Source organism: Opisthocomus hoazin, chromosome 4, assembly GCF_030867145.1.
Source record: "Opisthocomus hoazin isolate bOpiHoa1 chromosome 4, bOpiHoa1.hap1, whole genome shotgun sequence".
NCBI classification, from domain to species: domain Eukaryota; kingdom Metazoa; phylum Chordata; class Aves; order Opisthocomiformes; family Opisthocomidae; genus Opisthocomus; species Opisthocomus hoazin.
In genome coordinates this window covers 75,536,434-75,561,796 of record NC_134417.1, presented here as the reverse complement: position 1 = coordinate 75,561,796, position 25,363 = coordinate 75,536,434, and the positions used below count along the sequence as shown (strand labels likewise).

The 25,363-nt window shown below is 44.1% G+C and overlaps 2 long non-coding RNA genes across 4 annotated transcripts in view; one reads left to right on the top strand and one right to left on the bottom strand.

Moving 5' to 3' along the window:
* LOC142361061 (uncharacterized) overlaps positions 1-23,653 on the top strand; it is a 29,593-nt gene extending 5,940 nt beyond the window's left edge. Inside the window, exons 4-6 of the long non-coding RNA XR_012763594.1 lie at positions 19,101-19,166; positions 20,395-20,435; positions 23,019-23,653. This is a non-coding gene — a long non-coding RNA (uncharacterized LOC142361061). The remainder of the gene's footprint in view (positions 1-19,100; positions 19,167-20,394; positions 20,436-23,018) is intronic.
* Positions 443-16,142, bottom strand: LOC142361060 (uncharacterized). Of its 3 annotated transcripts, none has more exons than XR_012763593.1 (3): positions 16,053-16,142; positions 15,144-15,412; positions 443-2,141 (listed from the first exon to the last, which is right to left on the bottom strand). It is a non-coding gene; the product is annotated as an uncharacterized LOC142361060 (long non-coding RNA). The 3 variants fall into 3 exon arrangements; XR_012763592.1 differs by having other exon boundaries at positions 443-2,123; XR_012763591.1 differs by lacking the exon at positions 443-2,141 and adding an exon at positions 14,332-14,661.
* Positions 23,654-25,363: the final 1,710 nt, after the last annotated feature.

Genomic DNA, 25,363 nt, shown 5'->3' with positions numbered 1-25,363 from the left:
GCAGACCCTCTGCTGCTAGGAGCCTGTGCCCACACCGGGCGCTCAGCTGGGCTGCTCCTGTTTGCACTGGAGACAGCATGTGAAGGAGGAATGAGCATCAGTGACTACATGGAACAGTTTATATGAGGCTCTAGTACATGAATTTTGGGACAAGCACAGGGCACAGAGGTGATGAGGGAGGTCTGCGTGCTGTTATCCCATCTCAGACAGAATGGTTAAGGCCAAAATTTTGATTGCTTTTACACCTGGGTAGCTTCACTGGTGTTAATTATGTGGTGGAAATGAAGGATCTATGTAAGCAAGATTCAAATCAGACACTGGTATTTAGCTCTGCTTCAGGTCTTCTCTGTAGGGTTGCTTCTGTCAAAGTGAAGAATGAAACAAAGAGGGAAAAACCTAAATAGCAATTAATGAAGAACAGTTCATATTTAATCACAGCTTTCAATTCAGACTTTATAATTTCAACTTCAGTAATTGTCTTCATGATTTTGGCATCTGCTTGTCCCAGCCTACACACTATCTTTGAACTAACAGCATGGCTTATCTTTGCAATTAGGCATTCAGTGTAGCAACAAGTCTTCAATTTGGTGTGAGTCACTCAGCTGCTACATCAAACAATGTGTCACTAAACAAACCAGTTTCCTCCTGACCTCATATGATGATAATAACGACTTGTGAAACCATCTCGAGATTTCTTTGGTATAATTTACTGGTACTTTCTGACACACTCATTTTCATAAATATAATTGAGATACAGCAGTACACAAACAATTGGTAGTAGTTATTATTATGGAAATGCAGGCACCCCACCTTGAAACCAGTTGCTCAAAAAGCAAAATAACTGTCTAAAAATCAGAGCTGTAAGTGCAGGTTGAGCCAAAGTTGCAATTGCATCAGCTCCGATGGGCGGGTGGGGATCTGGACACCGGCTACGGGCATGGGCAGCACGGGGGTGGGTGCTCCTGGTGCAGACAGCAGCCCCGTGCCTCCATAAGCCAGCTGCACACCCACTGCTCTGGATCACAAGTGTCTGTATGTGAAGTCATTATTAGAAGTAATTCGTAATTTTTAGCTTAATGTAGTCAAGGTGACATTTGGTGCCAAAAGGTAACAGTACCTAGAAACTCCATCGCTGCATGCAGCTAGAGAAGAGGCTGGGGTGGAAGTTGGGATGTGTAGTCCGAGGGTAGGATGGGCTCCCAAAACACACGCCGCTATTTCACACAGCTGAATTTTCTCAGAAGCTGGATTTGGAGTCTTGGTGAACACAGGCAGTTTCTTACGCTGGCAGCACTGCCTCATTGCAGTCACTCATCTCTGAAGTCCATAACGCACAGAAACTGGTGGTGTCCTTGTGGGTGTTTAGACTATTAGTGCTCTGTGTCCTTGGAAGCCACCAGAGCTCCACCACAGCTCTTTCTCCACTGCAGCTGAGAACAGCTGAGAGGGCTTTTACTTCAAAGGTCTAGCAGTGGGACATCAACGCAGCTCTGCGTGGCTTTTGCTGTTAGCTGCTGACACAACATGGTCAGCAGTCATCCTCGTTTCAGACAGCAGCACAGGCTGCAGCATTGAGCTGACACTGCTGCCTGCTATCTGGGTCTTCAGGGCTTCCTGGACCTCGCAGAGGCTTATCTAGCAGATAGATACTCTGTTGCAGTGTCTTTAGTGGCATACTTTCTCCTTAACTGAAGGGATCCAGGCAGAGAGTCATTCACCTGCTTTCCCATTCCTACCTCTGATACAGCTCTTTGTCCCTTGACATTAGCTTGTTCACCTCTTGCAGTGAACCTAATGCATGCAGACAAGTTCTCATGTCCGCGTGTCAGCCGGTGTCACATGAGGTTTGCACCTTTTGCGCAGCACAAAAGGAACTTGGCAATTTGAAAAATGTGGCCTGGAAGCTGTGCAAGAGTCAAGAAATCTTAGTCATGGTGGCCTCCTGCATTCAGGCAAACATATTAATCCAACTGTAGTATTTAATTAGCTTAATCGTATTTTTCATTGTACTGCACCACTTCAGTTCTCAAAATGATGTGCAAAGGCAGAATCCTCCTTTTTCCAAAGGCGGAGATGGTATGAAGAAACAGAGGACTCAGCATTAGATATGGGACATCACCTGCCTGAGTGAACAGATGAACCTGAATAAATAGGCAGGAGAGAGCCACTTACTAACACAATTTCACATTTCAATCAATGCAACTAAGGTGAAATGAAATAAAGTCACTCAAGTTTGATACCAGTGCCAAGAGAAATAGACTTCATGCTCTGTGTTCTCTTTAATTACTGCCTTTGTCTGGTTCAGGAGCTACATTAGCTATAGTGCTATTACTTACAGTAGAGCTGCTGATATGTAAAAAAAAGCGGTATGATCAGATGTCAGCAGCGAAAAGGCAAGACTTCAAAAATCGATTGTTTCTATTAGGAAGAAAGCAGGTATCAGGACAGATGACATTCACCACAGAAAAGGCAACCACTTAGAAAGACCCTGAAAGCATGACAAATCTCACTTGGTTTGATTATATGCACTTTAAAAGTTTGATTTTTCAAACCTTCACATTCATTTGTACCACTGAGTTCACCAGCATCACTCTAGCAGCCCAGGCTGGAACAGAGTCCCCCTCCCAGCCATTCCAAGCTTGGAAATGCTGCCAAGTTGCCAAACCATCTCATTAACACACAAAAATTGAAATGAACCAACTTATTCCCTTCACGGTGGAAGCATGATGGGTATTTTCAATTTTGTACCTACGAACTGCTCTTGCATCATGTTTTCATGTATAGTTTTCATCTGTAGTAATTTTTTAAAAGGTGATAGCTGAAATGTTCGTATATCCTATGGCTCCAAGAGCTGGAAGAAGCACGCTGCATGTCACAAGGCTCATGGTAAAGACGGGTCACACAGCTATAGGAATGTTCGTGCCAATGCATGCAGTCCCAAGGAAGTGGTGCTAAACAGATCACACCTTTCACACTTCCAGAGAGATGATTGAAAGATACAGTTCCCTCCAAACTCATGCCAGACAGAGTTGAATAGTATTAGCAGAAAATGAAGACATTTCATGCAACCCTCTCCAGACAAAATTAGTTCAGCTGTTGTGAGTGGTAGGTTTGGAATAGCAGGATGCTCTGAGCTTCACCATTTACTCATCCAAGCCACCACATTTGGTATGGGACAGGGGGTGACAAGCAGGTGGGTGGGAAGTGCACACACTGCCACCAAAGTTACATCCCAGCTCATGTTTTCTCCACCCTAGCACATGTTTTCTCCATCACTTCATTTGCCTGGATGCCTCCAGGAACCATCGCTGGTGGGGCAATCAGCCTCAGGAATTTTGGGTTTCATCCGCACCAGAGACTGCATAGGCGGCCTTTCTACTCATAAGCAGCTGTAGCTTTGTGAGGAAATCCGCCTCTGTGTGTTCCACCTCTGGTATTCACTCACAATTTACTTATTGTAAGCACCCTTAGGAAAAATCTAGTGGCAGGCAGATTTCCTCACGGAGCTATGGCTATAAGCAAATGCCAGGCCCAGTGCAAGTAAGTCTTCAAAGTATCCCTTCAGTGTTCTTAGAGCAAAAGTCGGTCAGACCTTGCAGCTTAAGTGTGCTGGGACTTTGACTTTAGTTAAAGTGTAAGATATCAGCACACCACCCTCACCCAGGCACACAACAGAGGGGATATGCTGCGATTACCGCTTACAGATGCAAAAGCACAAGGAGGGAGCTCCCCTTCCCTGTCTGCCTGCCTCAGAACGGAGCCCTGGAACAGGCTGCCCAGGGAGGTTGTGGAGTCTCCTTCTCTGGAGATATTCAAGACCCGCCTGGACAAGGTCCTGTGCAGCCTGCTGTAGGCGACCCTGCTTCGGCAGGAGGGTTGGACTAGATGACCCACAGAGGTCCGTTTCAACCCCTACCATTCTGTGATTCTGTAAAACACACAGAAACAGCACTTTTGATATTATGAATCCATTCAACTGATACACAAATTATGCGTCAGGTGGAATGACACTAACAGCGCTTTTCTTTACACCACTGGCCAGCAGAAAGCTTCCCGGAGGGAGATGCCATGTTATCCAAGCAGCTTTGCCTCCACAAAGTACTTGGCTTTGGCAGTGCATGATCCTGGGAGGTCCCTGTGGGGGCTACCAGGCTGCTGCAGAGCAGAGGGACAGACCAAACCCCCAACATCTTCAAGCAGAAACTTGTATTTCACCACAATTTTCTGTGGCAACTTTGTAATATTTGACAGTTACAAGAGATGTTGCTGAGAGTGAAGTGTCTGAGGTCAGTGAAAGGCTGACAGTGAGAGATGTGTGGGATGCTGGAGCTGGTGGCAGGAACTGGAAACTGGTGTCACAGTGTGTGGTGAGCTAATGGATCACCTCATTCTCACATTTCCAGGACACAAGAGTGATATGGCAGCCTAAAAGAAAATATTTTCAGCTGCTTTGTGTAATTTATTTTAGCTTCTTGTCTTGCCAAAACAGCGCTTTGCTCAGCCTGACAAAGTTAGTTCAATTTTATTTTTTTAGATGTGGCTGTGATGGCATAAATACTGATCTGGCTCTGAGAAGAGAGGTAAAGTAGGAATGCTGGTTCCAAAAAGGCTTTATGAATTGCACCTGATGGCAGACATCTTCAGGTATGCATGACCTTATATCTACTCTGCCTACCTGGGATGAGTGTCAGCTTTCAGGGCAGTTTATGCTTACTACCAGACCAGGCTAAATGCCTCCTAGCTGGTTTGCTTTATTCTATCAGTAAAAATGAATACACTTTTGAGGAAGCAACACTGGGCTAGCCAGACTGTCTTTTTTGGATACCAAATCCTGACCCATGTACATATACACTCATGACCCTTCAGAACACTCAATGCAGAAAGATGTGGTCTTGTTAAGTTCTCAATGTCCATAATAAGTTCCCAGATAAAGTAGAATATCTAATATTTTCATCAAATGAATGCCAGTTTTGGAAGAGGGTTCTTCTTTGGTTCTGCTTAAACAATCTCATTGCTTGCCTGTTACAGAAAGCCGTAGGACTACAACTTCAGGGTACAAAGGACCACTTTGATAATTTGTGCTGGGTGATGGTAGAAGAGTGAATGGCCATCCGTGAACGGGCACTGCAGGTTTCACAAATGTCCTCTCTGTGTGTACTGGTTTGGGCTGGGGTGGAGTTAATTTTCTTTGTAGCAGCCCGTATGGTGCTGTGTTTTGGATTTGTGACCAAAACAGTGTCAATAACACACCAAAATTTTAGCTGCCACTAAGCAGTGCTTGCAAAGCATCAAGGCTTTTTCTTTTTCTAATGTTCCCCCCACAGCAAGTAAGGTGAAGGGTGGCTAAGAGACTGCGAAAAGACACAGCTGGGACAGCTGACCCCAGCTGACCGAAGGGATATCCCATACTGAATGACACCATGCTCAGCAATAAAAGTTGGGGCAAAAAAGGAGGAAGGGGGGACATTTGGAGTGATGGTTTTGTCTTCCCAAGTAACTGTTACGTGTGGTGGAGCCCTGCTTTCCTGGCAACTGCTAAACACTTGCCTGCCGATGGGTTGTAGTGAATTAATTCCTTATTTTGCTTTTTTTGTGTGCACAGCTTTTACTTTACCCAGTGCTTGATGTGCACATCATCTCAACAGTCATGCCAGTTTTCAGAAGAAAGGGGAAAAAATTCTTGTCTCATTTACTCTGCAGGGAAATTTGAGTTATTTTACCAGTCTCCTTGAAGATTTTTAACATTTAATGATGGATTTTGGCTCTGAGATCTAGGCTTTAGATGCAGAAATTGCTGGGCTGATCAAAAAAGTGACACATGATAAATATCTCAGATGGATGCACTCACAAAGGGCAGCTCTTCAAAGAAAAAGATAATCTTCCATATTCATCCACATTTACATCTTAGAAAGATTGAGTCAGAAGATACGCAGAAGCTTGAGATCTTCAACCCTGCTGACAGCAGCATTGGTGCAGGAAGGATTTCTTGCTGGGGTTACCAGTGAGCTGAAGTAGTGATAGCAAATGCCAGTGGCTTACGGTTGCATCATGATCCCCTTGTTTCTATGTCTTTCAAAGCTTACGTTGCCATTGGTTTTTTAGCTCCTGTGAGAAAACTTGGGAGTTGGATCATAGAATCATAGAGTAGTTCAGGTTGGAAGGGACCTTTAAAGGTCATCTAGTCCAACCCCCTCCTGTAATGAGCTGGGACGTCTACCACTAGAGCAGGTTGCTCAGAGCCCCATCCAACCTGACCTTGAATGCTTCCAGGGACGAGGCATCTACCATCTCGCTGGGTAACCTGTTCCAGTGTTTCACTGCCCTCATTGTGAAAAATTTCTTCCTTACATCCAGCCTGAATCTACCCTCTTTTAGTTTAAAGCCATTACACCTTGTCCTATCACAACAGGCTCTGCTAATAAGTTTGTCCCCATCTTTATTATAAGCCCTCTGCAAGTACTGGAAGGCTGCAATAAGGTCTCCCCACAGCCTTTTCTCTTCTCCAGGCTGAATAACCCCACTACAACTCTCTCAGCCTTTCCTCATAGGAGAGGTATTCCATCCCTCTGACCATTTTGTGGTCCTCCTCTGGACCCCTTCCAACAGGTCCATGTCTTTGATGGGATTAATCTATTCAGGGATTAAAAAAATTAAATAAATAGAATCAAGCCACTGTCAGTAAAGAGCATTTCTGCACTGCTACAGTTACAGTAATACTGTAACCTGTATTTAGAAACTTACATTAGAGGAACACAGGAAATATTCTAGACTCAAGTGTACTCTAAGATGTTGTCTGTCTGTATCTGTCCAGTCATCCTCAATATTTCTGCCTTGTCCATGTCTGTGCTGTTCTCAGCCTATCCCTGAGTTTTCTCTTGTCTAACTTAGGAAAATCAAAATGCAAATATTTCATGTGAAGTAATCACCAAACTGAAAGTCAGTGGATCAAGACATTACTTCTCAGAGTTAGTTCACTCCCACCTAAGGTAGGCACTTGCAGAGGACAGGTAGCTAACCACTCACTACAGAGGTTTCATGTTTTGAGGACTAGAATTAGGTGAGATGCCACTCACTGTTCAAATGAGGTTCACCCTCTCCTCCTTGACTTTCTCTGCTAACCCACTCCTGAGGAAAATTTCCTCCCCCCGGCAAAAAGAAGAAACCAGCGAGTGCAATTGCCATTGCCTTATGAGGCTGACATCCACTGGTGAGGACAGAAGAGCAAATGAGGCAAGTTTATGTGTTATTATGGCAAAACCATGTCAGATTTGGCCAGATTTCACTTTCTAAAGTAGAGTTTGTTGCTATTTGGCTTGTCTTTTCTTGACCACTGAACTGGGAGGGGGCAGAAGATGGGCATGTAACTGTGGGGAGCATAATTTTCCCCAGATCTGGATCAGAGACAATTCAAATGTCAAACATAAAGGAGGAACAGGGAGAGGTAGTAGCTGCCAAAGGAGAACCAGCCCTGGTGTCTGCACCCCTTTCCCCAGGGGACACCTTGCGATGCTCTCCCACAGCCAGAGGAGAGAAGAAACCTGCACTGAGCACCCCAGCCAGCATCTGCTGTCTGGCGTATGCTTCAGAGCACAACTTGTTTTACTCACCTCTCACCCCGTGGACCGATGGAGACTGGCTTTAGGGAAGCATCTCGCACCTTCCCAGGCAGTCACACACATTTCCAGCACTTGCCCCATCAAGTAGCTGCTTGTCTCTGTGGCTATTATCACCTGGGTCTTTTTAGTGGTCATTTAAAACTGCTTTCTTCCAAACATTCTTTTTTGGCCTCAGAATAAGAGTGAAATATGAAGACCAGAAAGTGGTTTTGGGGTTATTCTCACTGTGGCTTCTTACTGAACTCAGCTGAACATTTGTTGTGGTTTAACCTCAGTTGGCAACAAAGAACCACGCAGTTGCTCTCTCACCCTACCCCCTCTCTGGTGGGATGGGGAGGAGAATCAGAAGGAAAAGGCAAGACTCGTGGGTTGTGACAAAAACAGTGTAACAGAACAGCAAAGGGAGAAGAAAACAATAACAATAATACTGATAAAAAGAATATACAGCATGCAATGTTCTCAGCACCTGATGCTTAGCTTGCTCCTGAGTAGCTAAATGCCCTTCCTTCAGCCAGCTCCCCACGTCTCCCCACTTAAAGAGTGGGCATGACACCTTGTGGCACAGAATATCCCATTTGATTGGCTGGTTCGGATCTGCCCAACCAGCTTCTTGTGAAAATTAACCCTATTCCAGCTGAACCCAGAACAACATCTCTTAGTGAAATCCTTAAGTTTATCTAAAGATTCTTTGATCTACCTTGGCAACATCTTATGAGAATGCCAGGAACAAGACAGAAATGCTTCAGATCAACAGCCATGCTGCAATTTCCATTTCCATGCTGCAAGCATGTGACATGCTCACTCCATCCCTCCAGCCACCACACGTTGCGCCTCTGGAGGTCCTTTCCAGCCTAAGCAAGGCTCTGATTTTATGGCTGCTCAAGCACAGCTCTGCATCTTGAACCGAGTTACACATAACAAGGGCATTTGTTAAACAGCATGTCCTTTTGAGGTATGTTGATGCTTTTAGATTTCTTTTCAGAGATGTTTCCTGGAATAAAATATCACACAGCTTTTATTCTAGTCACATAAAGGGTTTATGCCTGTCTTTTTCTGAGATGAGTGAAGAGAGGCATTCTGTACAGGAAAAAGGAGAGCAACACTTAATATGTTGCTTCTTATGTATACTGAAATTAAATTTTCATTTATCACCATGTTACCTTCTAAATTATATGTGCATGGAAAATTTACAGACCTCCTCCGCCCCTCTTAGTGTCTTCCTTCCTTTCTTCCTGGAAACTAACATATCTTGGGTATTTCCATTGCTCTTTCCCCAATATAAGGAAATAATTAATATAACTTTCACTGCATTTTTGGTGCCTCTTTTTCTTTATAAGGTTTACATCAGCTCTGGAGGGAGATTTTCCACAGGTATGCACTTCCACTGGAGGAAGCAGGCTCCAGCAAATGCCTATTATTTCCTAAAAGAAAAGTTCACACATATGTGGATAAAAACGTTAGTCCTGAGCAATTTTTTGGCCTCAGCCACCGTGGTACTTGGTGGGAATGACGTGGGTGTGGGTGCCCCATGGCAGTCACTGCCCTGTCAAGCCACTGGCCCCATAGTGCGCCAGAGCTACACATCCCTGCAGACAATGGGCTGACACTACATGCCCTTGGGTCATTCCAACAAATAAAGACATTTTAATTCAGAAGTTTGATTTCAGTAGCAAACGATGACATGCAAGTTATTCAACATATGTGATGCCACCTCCCTGGCAGTGTTCAAGGCCAGGCTGGATGGGGCTCTGAGCAACCTGGTCAAGTGGAATGTGTCCCTGCCCATGGCAGGGGGGTTGGAACTAGATGATCTTTAAAGTCCCTTCCAGCCCAAACCGTTCTATGATTCTAAAATTCTATGAAAAAGTCTGTTCAAAAAATTGTTCTTGTGGGAAAACTGTTCCAAATACTTTTCTCTTCTAAAGCGTATTATAGATGAGATCTCCAATGCAATTTCTAAGGAATTCTTCAGGGAATATTATTGTCCTGGTTTTGGTTAAAACAGAGCTGATTCTCTTTTAGCAAATCTTCCTTACAGCAAAGTTCTTCTAAGTAGCTGTATATTTCTGAAGCTGGCTGAATGTTTTACAGACAGTGTCCGCTCCAAAGCTGATAACGCCTAATGCTTATAGGTACACTGAGCTAATGGTAGGAATGGAAGGTAGAAAAAGGCCCCTGTCTATAATTATTACTATAGTAGCCAAGGTCACTGATAGACCTTTTAGGTCCCGGAAGTGAGGATTTGTAAAGGGTCGCACATGCAAGGAGGGGCGACAGGACAGGTGACCCAACATTGACCAGCGAGGTATTCCATGCCATACGTGCCATACTCAGTTGAAAGCTGGGGGATTACAAGTGTCTTGCTCTCTTCATCCATGCCTGGCTTCTGAAGAAGACCCTGCTCTGTGCCCTGCCTGCGATCCTGATCCAGATCCTGATGCATGAATTCCTGAGTCCAGTTTCTGCCTGCTGCCGAGGCCAGTCCGGGACTTTCTGGTGCTGCCCGGCGTCTGCTGGTGGGACACCAGCGTCCGGCACCCAACTCTGGGAAACTCAGTATTGGTTTTGTATATATTGTTTTATTTCTCTTATTATTAATATTATTAGTACTATTAGTGTTATTAGTAAAGCTGTTTTAATATTCAATTTGTAAGCCTCTCTCCCTTTTCCTCCTTTTTCCCTTCACGGGGGGTGGGGTGCAGCGGTTAACAGAGAGCATCTGCCACTCGGTTGATTGATACCCTGCTCGAAACGGTGACAGATTTATTGACGCCAAACGTGGGGCTTGAGGGCTCTGAGTTTGAATCCAGTTTACCTCAATGAAGAAAGGTGGTGACCTCTGTGAAGAGCTGCTACCTGCACGCCAGATCGGAGCCCTCCAGAACTCTGTGACATAGAGCAGAGAAAGGAACCTGCTGGCTCTGGCTGGCCCAGGAGTTCTCCAAAGGTACAAATTTCCCTTGGAGGAAGGGACTTTGCAGAAAATACGCTCCAGCCCCGCTTCACACACCTGTGCCTTCCTTCTGCCTCCTCTGGGCTGTGGGGGAGAGAAGGAGGCCAGCCCCACGTCTCCGTCCTGCCATCACGCAGCAATGGAAAAGTTCCCAGAACAAACATCAGCCTTTGCACAGCCATGAATTTCTGAAACTCACTGTACTGTGTGGGCTTCATTGGTTAACAAACCAATTTTACTAGAGAACACATTTTTTTAAGCCTGTTATCAGAAAGGAATAGAAAGTAATGCACAATTAATTGCAAGTCATAATAATTTAGATACTTAGGGATAATCAACTAAACAAACTGTACTGGAAATGCTATTCAGTAAACCACAGACACTGAAGTAAATCAAGCAAACTGGAGCTGTTCATAAATAGAGTTGAAAAACTTAAGAATTAGGACAGTGCCACAGAGCACCTAGCTGTTTTCTAGCGTTTGTTTGGGAATAAACATTTGTTATTCACAGCAGAGGGCAGCTCTTACTGTGCCAGCATTAAATAATAGTCTTCCCTCAGTGATTCCACCAAGAAAGGAGAATTGATCGGCTGAGAACACTTTGCTTTGCACTAAAGCAGATTTGGGGTATGACTTTGCGGGCAGCCTGAAGGAAAGTGAATATTCCCCATGAATTTTCTATGGAAACCCAACTTCAGAGTTGACTGGATGTGCTTGTCCTAAGCCCATATGTCTCTCTCAAAATGTGACCAAAACACACACAGTCTCACACCCTTTGCTCTAAGATGAAACCTTGAAGTTCAAATACCTTCCCCCGGTCTTCTGAAACCTTACTGACCCCCTCTGGCTCCCTCCACCTCCCTGGGGGGACTGAAACTCTCACCACCAGGGCCATGGGCTTCCCCGTCACCTCCCACGCCGTCCCCATGCACCACACTTTTTGGTTGCTGCTTTTGCATGGCTCAGCAGCCAGCATCTCTATGGCTCTGCCAGGGCCACCTCAACCTGCCCATCTGCATCTTATATGGCACTGAAAAAAATCTCATTTTGACAATTTCCTACAAAGCGAAGTTTTTAAAACTAGTAGGGAAAGAGGATGTAATAGCTATGAGAGCAACAGGAGCCACTGTGGAAGACGCGGCACCAAATCCGCAGGCTGAGTTTTAAATACAAAGAAAATGTATGTGGCTCTGAGGGTCTTGGCCACGGGAAGGAACGAGGGCTGCTCCTCCACTCACTTATGCTGCTGTCCCCACAGTGGGAAAATAAAAAAGAAACTTTAAAAAAGCCTTCATTTTGTTTAAAGTCCTTTGTGCACAAATTTTGCAGGGTGACTCCCAGCCCTTGCGGGGGGAGCCATGCCGAGTAGCTGCTTGCCTTCTAGAAACTAGAAAATTGTTAGTTTTCTGGAAACTAGGAAATTTTAAATTGTCATTTAAAGTATTTCTAGTTTATATCCCTTTGCTCGTCACTTTTTCAGGCTGTTTACTCTTTCTTTGAACAGTAGCTGTTAGATACTCTGATCATTTAAACATACACCAGTTTTTTAGGCCTATTTTATCCTTTTATAGTATGGGGAAAGAAGGTGGCTCCAAGTAATAACTCTACAGTACTTACGTCATGGCACATGGCGTTGCCTGTGTTAGTCACAACTCTCCCACTGTTAGTTCCTGAATATCCAGTTTTTCTCTTCAGCTGCTATCAAGAGAAGGGCTGAGTTTTTTCCTAAGACTCCGGGATCTTTTTCTTACTTATTTGAGGGCCATTTTACATTTGCTACTTACATTTTGTCTCCTGCTCATCTTCCATTCCTGATGCATGTGTAGCACATGGCTACCTCCATCATCTGAGAGGATTTCATGGGCCCCTGTGAGGTACCTTATTGCTATCGGGACCGTCAGTGTGCAATCATCTTTGGCATCATAGTTCAGCTATTTGTTGAAAATTAAATCCTCCGTTTTTCAATCCCACATTTGCCCTCACAAACTTGAGGGTTAAATGCCCTCTTGGGTGGGAGAAGATCAGGTGGTACCGAAGGCAGGATGAGCTGATGTGCTCCAGTTGTGCCATCCCTGCTGCCTCTGCTCTACTTTTCAGTCCTTTATCCTGCGCGTTTTGCCAAATGCCAGCTTTCTCTTTTATGATGGGACCCTCTGAGCTGTATGCAATGTTCAGACAGATGCTTTTCCTTTTCTCTTTGCATCCACCCTTGTTTGGGAAGGTGATTTTAGGGGGGTGAGAAATGTGGTTTCGCTCGTTAGCCCCTACCTTAGACAGATACAGTTAAATTGTCCCTTCCTCCCACTGCCTACAACCAATATGTGATGACGTCTGTTTGCGGATGTCACACAGATGTCAAACTTTTTGCTAGCATTCTTTACTTGAGGGACTCAAAAAGCACTGGGACACGAGCTGTAGATGCTGCTGTTTTGTTCTGTGTGATGAGCTCCCTTGAGCCTCACGTGCCTCGTACCCAGGCAGGGCCTGGTAAGTCCACAGAGATTTTCATAGGAACAAAAGCAGCAGCAGGCAGCACCTGCAGTAAAGCATGTGAAGTTAGTACGAGTCTTTTAGGCTGTCACCTTCATTTTTTGCCCTGTTCTTTATCCTTTGCTCTTCAGTGCTTACACACCAGGAGAAGGCAATGGCTATTTGCTCTTCCCCTCGCACGCCTGCCCGCAGGAGGCTGCCACACAAGTGTCCATGCAGTGCTCTGCACTGGGGCTGAGTGCTCAGCGCTTGTGCCTGTGCCTACGTGCTGCATCCTGGGCCAAGGGGCAGGTCGCAGTGCAAGATGCTTCCACTGCATGCTTGTCTTTTAAAACCGAGGTGTAAACCATCTTGCTGGAAGCACAGGCAGTTCCTTTGATTTAGATTACCAAAATGCTACCTGGAAAGGAGAAACTGGGCAGTATAGCAAAGACGAGAGGAATAAATGTTACATAGCATCCTTGTATATTCACTCACTTACCTTGTACCTCTCTTTTCTATTATTTTGTAACCACTACATAAATAAGAGCATTTTTTCTTCCACAGCCATCCACATCTTTTACTTTATGCTGCAATGGCCTTAGAAACCACTTGGGGGTACTTTTTCCATTGAAGTTAATTATAGATAAAGAAACTGTGTTGTCACAAATACATACTGATCTGACACAGCTGCTTTTATGAGCACTGAATATCATAGAAATCCAGCTGATCTCACTGAGAAATCTCAAATGCTTCGGACGCTTGAAAACAAAACATTCTTTAGATTCCCTACTCTGGGTGTATAGTTCGGGAAAGTTTGGACTTCAGTGAGTCCCTAAATAAAGATCAAACTAGCACTGAAAGGCTTTTTTTGAGTCTCAAACCATATCCTGACCTACAAAAATGGGGAAATGTTATTTAGTTGCTAAATAGGATTTAGTAGTTCTGTAAGATAATTACTGTGAACGGTTAGATTGATAACGTGCTAGAAATGGTTCAACACAAACCGGTGTAAATATTGTGGGGATTTTTCTTCTTAAAAATCCTTCATTTAATATATTGTTTGGGCCCTCGTAAGCAGAAGCCGGAGTGGAAGCCGGGATGAGCACGGAGAGCCCTCACCACCAGCAAAGAGTTGCAGAACAGCACATCACCAGGTGGAGCTCTGCCCTCTGGTCGCCTTGAAAATCCTCCCTCTCAACGCAAGGCCGTGCCTTTTACGTGTGTAAGGCCATACGATTCACAAAATACAGTTTTTAATGTCCTGCAAATTTAATTTTGAACGCTCCATAGCATAGTGCTGCTGTGCGGTGCTGCACTGCCCGTGCCGGGGATGCGCAGCGAGTGGTCCCAGGCCGGTGAGAGGGAGAGCTTGCAGGGATGCTCTTTTGGGAAGGGGCACTGGGGAAGGCTCACGGGTGGGAGGCACTGGGACATCTGCGATGGGCACCGGGAGGCTTGCATGTGGGTCTTCCCTTCACTGAAGGAGCTGTAGATTTTGTCAGACACTTACAATACGCGCAGTGGATGTTTTCAGAGGGCTGATCCAGCCATCCCGTCCTGGTGCAGGCACACGGCAGCCCCAGCAGCGGGGGAGCCACCAGCACTGGTTGTTTCCTGGGGACTGGAAGACACAGCACCACATCCAGACAGCTCCAAGAGAGGGGACGAGGCCACAGGGAAGGGCCCTGTGCCCCTCCCACTTACAGCCCTGTAACTCTGCCAACGGCTCCCGCTGTTTCCAGCTCAGCTGCCAGGCACCAAGCGCTGCCCTGACACATTTTGCCCATTAATCAGTTTTGTCCCTTGGACGCTCTGCTTTCTCCCGCCCAGCCTGCTGGCGTGCGCAGCCTTTTCCGGCCAGGCCGCCCAGAGCACTGCAGATACCAGGATTACAACTCTTCTCATGCTGTGATTTTTCATGAAACACCAACACAGTAAACCAATATGCTTCCAAGAAGGGCAGAAATGAAAACTTACACAGTATGGGGGCCAGTCAACTTCATGCCTCAAACTACATCTAACTCCAGGAGCAGCTTTACTTAAAACAAATGGACTAGTAAGGCTTTAATTTATGCATTTGAATGAATATCTAAATCCCTTTACCTGCAGCAAATCATGGAAACCTCCATGTATGTTCCAGTGAAATCAATGGAGCTCAGGTCCACAGCTGAGGTTCAGCATGTGGCTGGTTGCTGTCCAGGACTGGGGTCGGTGAACACTGCCCTGTCCCCTTCCACCTCCTCCTTCTCCTGCTCCTCTCCTCACTCCGTGGGGCCAAGGGGAAATGCTCTGAGCAGAAGCATTTTTCTCTGTGATGTTACTGAATTCTGTAGCAGAGGCCCAAGTGTCAGTCCTCCTCGAAGTGCAAGTGGCTGGAACAAACCAATGGACTGGTGTGAGGAAAAAAAAAAGAAGGAAAGGAAAGGAAAGGAAAGGAAAGGAAAGGAAAGGAAAGGAAAGGAAAGGAAAGGAAAGGAAAGAAGGAAAGGAAAGGAAGAAAGGAAAGGAGAGGAGAGGAGAGGAGAGGAGAGGAGAGGGAGGAGAGAGGAGAGGAGAGGAGAGGAGAGGAAAGGAAAGGAAAGGAAAGGAAAGGAAAGGAAAGGAAAGGAAAGGAAAGGAAAGGAAAGGAAAGGAAAGGAAAGGAAAGGAAAGGAAAGAAGGAAAGGAAGGAAAGGAGAGGAAAGGAGAGGAAAGGAGAGGAAAGGAGAGGAAAGGGAAGGAAAGGAAAGGAAGGAAAAAGGAGAAAGGAAAGGAAAGGAAAGGAAAGGAAAGGAAAGGAAAGGAAAGGAAAGAAAGGAAAGGAAAGGAAAGGAAAGGAAAGGAAAGGAAAGGAAAGGAAAGGAAAGGAAAGGAAAGGAAAGGAAGGAAAAGGAAAGGAAAGGAAAGGAAAGGGTTCTGCTCTTCCAAGATTCTGAGAAAGAGCCTTGTCAGAGGAAGCCAGAGAGACCAGAAAGCAAGGGTCTGCTGCTCCCTGCTGCTGCAGCCCTAAGGAGAGAACAGGGAAGCAAATACCTTTAGAGGTCCCTTCCAACCCAAACCATTCTATGATTCTAAGTGAGGCAAAAAGCTCCACAAAGTACAGAGGGAGGAGGCTGGCCCTCAGCAAACAGACGTGTCCTTTAAGAGAAGGGAAGGTTAGAGAGCTCAGAGGAGGAGTGTCTGTCACTTTGCTACTATTTTGCACTCTGCATCCAGAAGCCAAGCTGACCGAAAGCAATCAGGACAGGGTTTTGATGGCCTAAACTGCTGCTTCCGTGGAAAGTGGATTTCATCTGTGCCTCTGACTGCCTAGCTGTGGGAGATGCCTACCTCTGAGAGAGGGACAAGCACAGCATCAGTGCTGAATATTTGGCCCTCCAGCCTGCTGCCTCCTCAGCACGGCCCACACACAGGGCAGCACTCCTCAGGATGGAGGGGCACCTCAAGGCATGCCTGAGCTCTCATTTTAGCCACCTTCAAAATCAAGATCAGTGCTGATGGCCCTTTCTTCTGGCCTCTCATTTTCTTTTTTTTTTTTTTTTTATGGCATCACTGACTCTTTAACAACATTCAGTTTCTCATCTCTACCCTTTCACATGGTAGTTCTAGACAATAACTATGCCTAACTTAACATTTTATCTATTTTTTGGCTGCCATGTATTACCATGGACCCATGCATTTGGAGAATTGTGGGATAGGTACAATGCCATGGAAAGGTGGCTTTCTCAGAGTCCACAGGATATGTCCTCACGTGCCTGACAGCAGATGTGTTCCAACTCCTCTGCAGAAGAAACCCAGTCTGGTCTGGCCTGGAAGGACAAAAGGGTTTCTGGAACAATGCAGCTCACAGTTGTTGGGAATGTTATCCACTCAGCTGAGAACAGAGATAGTACTAGGACAGGATGTGACAAACATGAGACCTATGAGGAGATGTGATTATTGAGAACACACAAAGTACTTCATAGTGCAAGGTATGCATATAAATAGTTATTCTAAGGTTGTTTTTCAGTAATAAATATGATTTTATGGTCTTTGGCAGGTGATTGGATAAACCTCAGAGACTCAAAGCACAGCTGAGCTCATGCAGCTGCCCTTGGTGGAAGGCCATCACTGCGATTTGCAGGAATTTGCACTGTAAAGGCTTGGCTTGGACCAGACCATCAGGGGATTTCTCCCCTGGAAAAAACAACAGATTGGCATTTGGTATCTCCCTGGTATGACTTTACACAGTTAACAGGAATCAAAAGGTATTATCACGCGTGAGCTCAGAGCCCCAGCGCTGCCCAGCCAGCTCTCTGCAGGGCTCCAGTTTGCCCATCACCAATAGACTGGGTTTCTTTCACTGTCAAGAAAGCCCCCAGCTTCTATCTGGGACATCTTGGGAGCATGAGGATTTACATCACCGTTTAAATGTTTGATTCACAGCAAACATTATATCTGTTATGACAATTTTTGAATAGAGATTGAAATGATTATTTTTCTTCTTGCTGTAGGAGTACACATTTTTCTTCCCCTCCTAGTCTAGAGGCTTAGGGTTGCCTGGTTACTCTGACTCAGAAGCTCTGTGAGGTGTCTCTTGATGAAGGAGCAGATACAATTTGGCAATTAGAGAAGCTTGATTTGTCATCTAAATGTAGAAATCCTTAGGAAAATATAACCATTTGAAGAGCAGTTGTACAGAAACTGCAGTGAGAAAACTCTCAGAATGTGCATTGGTACTGAGCGCTGCTGTTTTTCTTACTGCAGAGGCATGAAGGTCATTAATAATATATGCAATAATTAGGATTTTTTTCCCAGTGTTCAATTAATAGAACTCTGTTCATAGCATATATGAATTGCAAATGTGATCAGAAAAGCATTTTTGTTGAAGAATTTCCCCATGGACTAGTGCTATAAAAAAGACTCCATTCAGCCACCAATCTACTCATCTCGGCTGGAGTTAAAGGAAAATGGTGCATTCAGGTGAGGGCCACAGTACCACTGCCACAGCAAGCCAAAAAGTGTCTTACCTGCTTAAGTGTGCATGTGTGTACATATATATATTTGTATATGTTATATGTGTGTGTATCAATGCATGCAGATGTTCTTACGACCATACTTATGCACTGACTTGGAAAATCTGTGATTGAAGAAATGGATTTATTTTTCAAAGTATTTTCTTTAGAAGTGAAGCCATGTTGTTTGAGCTGTTGCTTCATAGACGCCACTTAGTTGTTTGCATTTTGATGAATGGCAGCAATCACCTTAAGAACAAGGAGGGGCTTCTAATGGTTGGAAAGGTGGTTTGCGGAAAAGTGAGGTCTGTAGACTGACAATTTTGGTTGGAGGTCTCCGGAGCAGAAAGACTCAGCCAGTGTAAACTCTAAAAGGTCAGAATTTGGTTTAATGAACTTAACCTTCAAAAAAACGAAGCCTTTTTCATGTAGGGTATCCGCTTAGGCTTGCTTCATTCAACTAGCAATAAATGCAGAACAAACTGATTGATTAAAAAGTCCCATTTTGTAATCTTGCCATGTTTTTAATCAAGTGTAGCCAACTCATTTTATATAGCCTAAGATCAAATTTCGGCTACCTAATTCTGTACCTAGTAGGGCTAGTGTAAATCTATGGCATTGTGCTGGTTCCTTTCTACCCTTGTATTATGCCCACTAGTGTAACCTACATTGCCAAGGTCTGAATCATCATCTGTAACTTCTGCACCAGATGTGCTCTCATAGATTCCCTTTGCATACTACTCAGTTGCAATGGGCTATTGGCTTAAACACCTGCATGCTGCTGGGATTCCCTGCTTCTCACAGTCTGCTTTATTCAGCATTTAAAATGCAATGGCTGTAAGAGAGAGAAACAGAAAGCTATAGGTGTTTTCCTCTTGTTATTAAAAACTAAGGATAACCAGGAAGAACATACATCACCCTGGATTATTTTTAGTATATAACTGGCTGTAACAATCAATAATTTAAAATGTGAAACAGTGAAACTCTTCAGTAGTCATGGTATCATGGGATTCTTGCCAGAACTTTGCCAGAGAAAAACGATGCCTCATTAATCTCTTACTTAAGATTTTTATTTTTTTTTTTTCAGAAACAATTGCACAGCTAATGAAACAAAAAAAATCAGGATAAATACCAGTTTTCAGCATGGCACAAGGTGAGCCTGATCGACAGATTCATGACTACAGGGATGATATATAATCTATTTACTAAGTACTGTGGGTAAAGTCCAGTAAAGTTTGCGGCTAACTCATCCCCCCAAAATTTGCATTAAAATACGGGAAATGGAGAAGAGTTTGGAAAAATGTACTACAGCAAAGCTGGGTAAGCAGTGACGTGGGTAGCGGCATGCGGAGTGGTGCTGGCAGGAATAATTAGAGATAATGGCAGTCTGAATTAGCACCACCAGTTAAAAAGTAGCTACGTACTTCAGCTGCTTGAGGTGGAAGGTCTGTGGTAGCTCCTATCCTGTGTGCTCCGAGAACCTGCAGGCCCCGGAGCTCGGCATTGCTGGGTCAAACCCTGCCCATGCCCTCCCCATCGCTCCGCATGCACCAGCAGCAGGGAAAGGAGCAGGGAAGAAATGTGTGAGAAATCAGCTTGAGAAGAAATGGCCTCAGAGATTACACTGAGGATTCGTTGTTGCAGATGATAAATCAGCATTCTGTCTGTGACCAGAAAAAGGATTTAAAATCTGTTCACCACAACAAAACAGGATTTAACAACAGGAGAGCTAACATCAGTGATATGGTTATTCTGAGTGAGTGGCTACCTCCCGATAGGCTGGTTATTCTGTAATGACTGATTAAAGCAATATTTGCATTCTCCCTTGAGAGTCCTCCACTTGCTTCTTTACTGAGCCGGTCTACTGGGTGAGAGCTGTATGGGAGACAGAGATATCCGGAAGGCAGTATGACAATACTTGTGCTTCTATATTAAGATTCAATCACAGGTTTAACAACATTATTCCAACTACTGTTATAGTTTTGACTGATATATGTCTTATGTTCTATTTTTGAAGATTATATCCATGTTAACTCTCAGGGAATCACAAAATAAAATGAACTTCACCAACGTGTTTTGTATGTTTTCACTGGCCACATGTATGCAATACACTTTGTCTATACAGATAGTGTATTTAGGAGAACTTAAAGAGAAAATTGCAAATCAGAGATGCATTATATTTTTATTCCTGTCTGTAAATGCTTTTTAGCTATTAAGATTTATATTTGCCTTTAGTTAGAAATATGGTCTTTCACATCTTTTGCCAGTCATGTTATGGCTTATAGAAGTTGTCACAGTAAAGGGATACTTTGCATTTCCAGGTTTCTCCAGCAATTGCCCCACATGCGATATTCACAGGATTTCCATGCTCTCTCTTGCAGGGGAGGAAAGATGCAATAACACCGAAGTGGAAAGCCCAAGGGTAAGCAGGATCTGCTTTTACCACAAATTTCTCACAGCATCAAGCACTTCTTTGTAATGCTGCAAGTATCTGGGTACTCCAGCAAGATGCATTTAACAAAACCACCTTCTGAAACGTACACAACACAGATGCAGAAAAAGCTTTCAGGTCCAAACCTGAGTCTAAAAAATTTACAGAGAAAAAAAGAAAACACAGTGTGGAGCAGACTGACTTCTCAAGCCCTGAGGGACGGACAGTCTCCTAACAGAATTAGGTAAATACAGTTGCCGAAATGTTGGCCTAAATTGAAGCCCTCAGAAGGATTAGACCAGGAGCAAGCTTCAGAACTCATTTCCGCTCTTTTGATTTATTTTTAGTACAAGGAAAAAGATTCCAATATTGCTCTTTCTTGCCTAATGAATGATCAAAGTTTTCCACATCTTCAGATGGAAACATGCTGGGCCTAATTTTTTTTCCTAGTCTATGCCCACACGATGCACTCACAGCCTCCCAGTGGAGTAACGTTACTTGAGGCTCAGAGAAAGAATACATAAACTAGTAAGAGGCAGTTGTATGACATATACATTCACATATATAGCTGTGAGATTCTGGTCTCATGCTCAGAGCTCCTTTTTACAGGCTAGTCCACAGCCTGGTATGCTTCTGGCTTCTGATTGCGAACTAGTTTACCCCTTTTTAGTCACTTCATTACATATCTGGTGCATAATATTAATGACATTCCCAGCAAATAAGAAGAATTAAACACCAGTGATGATGGACAAATAATCAAGAAGGAGAAGGAAGTTTCTAATGGGAAAATGGAGCCTCCCACAGAGAATTCTGCTTAAAATATCCTCTTTTACTAATTGATATGGCCACTGATGTTGGAGATGATGTTGTTTTGCACCTGATTTAAATAGTGTTCAAGGAATGCTTAAATCAGACATGGAACTTGAAGTGCTTATTGTGTTTTTTCCTGAAGCAATCAGTGTTGTAAAAGGAGTATTTTAGGGACCCTGGAAACTAGCTGTGTGGAAAAGGGCTGGGACAGTGCAGTTTTGTATTGTTAGGTGGCCTAGATACTCACCCAGGCACATCCACCTCCGCCTGAAGGAGAAATGGTGATGGTTGCCTGGATCCTTACTCCCCAGAGGTCAGTGCTGCAGGAAAAGGAGGAGGAGACGAGGAGAATTAACTCACCTGCCCAGTGAAAGGCTCTCTATGAAACCTGCAGTGGGGTGGGTATGGATTAGTAAGAAGATTTCTGAAATGAATAGTCCAGTCCTTCTGGGTTTCCCAGGCTCCTCTGAAGGATTAAGTGCACATTGCTGTGGATTTTCTTGCGCCTGGAGCTGTGACTGCAGAGTGACAGTATTCACACAGGACCCCTGGGGACCCTTGAATCCATTGCTGACAAAAAGTAAGCTGCATGTGTGTGTCGCTGCATGTAGGAGTTAGCTGCTCCTCTGCCATGAAAGTATCCTCCTCAAAGTTATTTTTGTACAGCCGCTCTTTCTCTCAAGTATGTACAAAGCCTCAAGTTTTAATTGCCTTCTGATGTTTGAGCCTTTAGGATTCATGTTTGCAGCTATTTAATTCATGCAAATTCATATAAATGAAAGCTGATTTTTTCCACCTAATAAAGTCCCTGCATTTAAGTAAGGAAACTAAAGACACACATTTCTATCAAAGAACTAACTGTTCATTTCAAATTTTTTTCTGCATTATTATTTAATGGTGTGGGATGATGGGGAAAGGGAAGAAATGCGTTTCTCTGATTCAACCACAGAGGTGCAAACCATGAGCCGCTCCTCCAGCTGCCTTCCTAGCAAACAATGGTTCTTAGAACCAGCTTAAGATCACTTTTTCATATGATTGTTGACTTCCTCAGCATTAACTTTGAGGAAGAGAAGTAATGCTGTGCAGCGGTCTGGCTTAGTGGGAGACAGCAGCAATATCTACAGGAAGGTTTCTTAAGCCTTTCTGAAAGCAACACATCAAAGGGCAAAAGCTAAGCTACAGACGATGCTTACTGTGCCAGGACAATAGCACAGATACCCTCACTGGAGCTGGATATTTTTTCTCAGGAAGGCTTTTATTTTGCTGTCAGAAAATGCCAGCCCATTGAAACTTTTCATGGCAATGTACTGATGTACCTTTCCTCAGTAAGAGCTTCTTTAATTCATAACGTACACCTGGTCAAAAAAAGAGAAGAGAACTCTCCACAATGCACCAATGTTGCCATCATCTCCAAGCTGCAGTTACTCTTCCCAGATTTTTTAATTAAACTTGAAAAGAACCATAGAAGTAAGAAATGACACTCTCCATGGAATACAGTTTTTATTTTTCGAGCTCTCCTTAGTCCTCTCCTAATGGCAACACACTGTGTCAGCTCAAAGAACATACGTCTTGGAGAATCTCTGCCAGGAGGAAGGAAATTGGATTGCTGTTGCTAGAGGGGCAGAGATGGGGTTTCCAAGGTATTTTAGCATTGCATTTCCTTACTTTCAAAAATGCTTATATTTCTTTTAGATTAAAAATTGAGGCTGAATTCATAAATTGCTGCAGGTTTTCTTGTGACTTATACATTTTTGTTCTCTTCAGGCTGCTGCCGTATATGATGAACCTGAACTGTGTTCAATAAGATATTAGGAAGATAGTATATTGCCAGTATCAATGAAGACTACAGCTGCAATAGCACAGTCATCTATAACACTCCTGTACAGAAGATACAAGCGTTTTGTACAATGGAAACCTCTGATGGGGAATGTTAACACCACCAGAGCATTCCTCGACTCTGGGAAAACACTGCCAGAGAGTAAACCCCAATAAAACAAGACAAAAGATGACTTAGATTAGCATCTCATGTCAGAGTAGGTTGGAGTAGATTGGCTTCTTTTTACTTAAATGGATTTCTAGAACAAGGCTGATGTTTCAGAGCTTCTTGATGTTTCACAGTCTCTTGTCTAAAGGTCTGCCTGCAAAAAGCAGCAGTTCACTCCATAGTGACTCACTTTAGCAGATAAAACACAGAAAACCTCCCCAACAGCACTTAGTATTCTGAGTCACATTTCTCGGAAGTAGTATCTATTCAATCAATGTACACGGACTGACTGTCACCTTACTTGATCAATTAAAATCTGGAGCATTGCATAAACATTACTGGGGGAAAGGTATAGCCTAATGGATTTGCGGACAAAATGGTGATGGAATACATCTGCATAACAATAAACACACAGAACTAGTCTCTTGCTTTCAGAGCTTTTTGTATTTTTTAAACAACTATTTCTTATATGTCAGGGTCTTCAGGCAGCACCTAGGATATAACCAGGGATAGCTGGATATAACTCTGTGTGTGCCTAGGTATGTCGTTAAATGCATTATACTTATATAGACACACGCACGTCACACACACACACACACACACCTGCATATACATATAAGCACACACACAAATATTTTTCTACATAAATTACGTTGGTTGGCTATTCATGAAACCATGGTACAAGAGAGAGCTCGGAGACTTGTAGCAGAGTCGTGGTACGCTGGTGGCTGCGCACCATTGGTGCTCCCAGAGGGATTCTGGCTGAAGTCAAAGCAGCCTTCATGGGGCGAGAGAGCAGGTCGCAGAGAAGAGCCCAGGGCAACCGGCAGGCAGGTAGTGCAGGAACACAGGCACAGGGGCAGAGTTAAGAATCAAGACTTCACTTGCCCCCTGACAGCAAACTAATTGCAAATTAAGGTGCAAACTTGAGACTCCCCCAAACTCCTATTAAGTGTTTCAAGCTTATTCAAGACAAGAATATTAAAATGGATAATCGTAATTATGGAATATTCGGGGGAAAAATACACTATACCCACAGAAGTTAAATGACAGCTTAACAGTTATAGTTCTTGACAAACCTGACAAACACAGGTTTTGTTACTCATAATTAAGTAGGAATCCTACTTAACGGTATTCTGGGAAGGAAATGTGGCTTTCTCAGTAAAGAAAACAGTGGTAGCTCTTACCCTAGTTATACTTTAGATGTGTACAAGGTCAGCACTGATGTTCGAGCTTGAACTTGAACCTTAACTTCCTTCATGTTGAAGAGAGAGAAGTTAGTATAGAATCATAGAATCGTTTAGGTTGGAAAAGACTGGCAAGATCATTGAGTCCAACTGTTAACCTAACACTGCCAAGGACACCACTAAACCACATCCCTAAGTGCCACGTCTACACATCTTTTAATTACCTCCAGAGATGGTTGCTCAACCACTTCCCCGGGCAGCCTGTTCTAGTGCTTGACACGATATTTTGGGGTGTGTTGCATTTGATCTCTTAGATGTGGAGTTTAGCAGGAGACTAATTGTGTCCCAGACTCCATCAACTATATTGATTCGATCTCCGTTTGTAAAGGGGACCTAAGGAGACTCACAGACAGAGATGTTGGGTGGATGGATGGATACTCAGATGGATACTATTTTGGGTAGTCTTTGCAAAGAAAGTTGCTGATACTTCCCAAGTTTCCTCAGTTCCCTCTCCCATCCCTCCCACACACCTTTCATGGTGTTCTCTCTTCTTGTTGGTTTTTTTCCCCAGCCCCTGCAGCACCAGGGAATCGTGGCTCCACTCAGTTCCCAGTATGGGATTTGGCTGAAACATGGTGTGAAGGACAATCATCTTGGTGAACCATCATGATCTGTACAGCAGGTTTGACAGCAGGCTCTGGTGCTCACAGGGACCATTTCACCTGCTTGCACCTGGGCTCAGCCCTTTCACCAGGACACAATGCCAGTGGCCCTGTGGTAGAGCTCCAAAAGACATGAGCGGAGCCCGGGTAGTTGCTGCTGAGCACGGTGGTGAAAGAGCATGTCCCAAGGCTGCGGAGTCATGTTGCCATTTGGAAATGCTGTGCCATTACTGTGCTCCTGCATGAGGGAACACAGGAGTACTGTCCTTGCACATT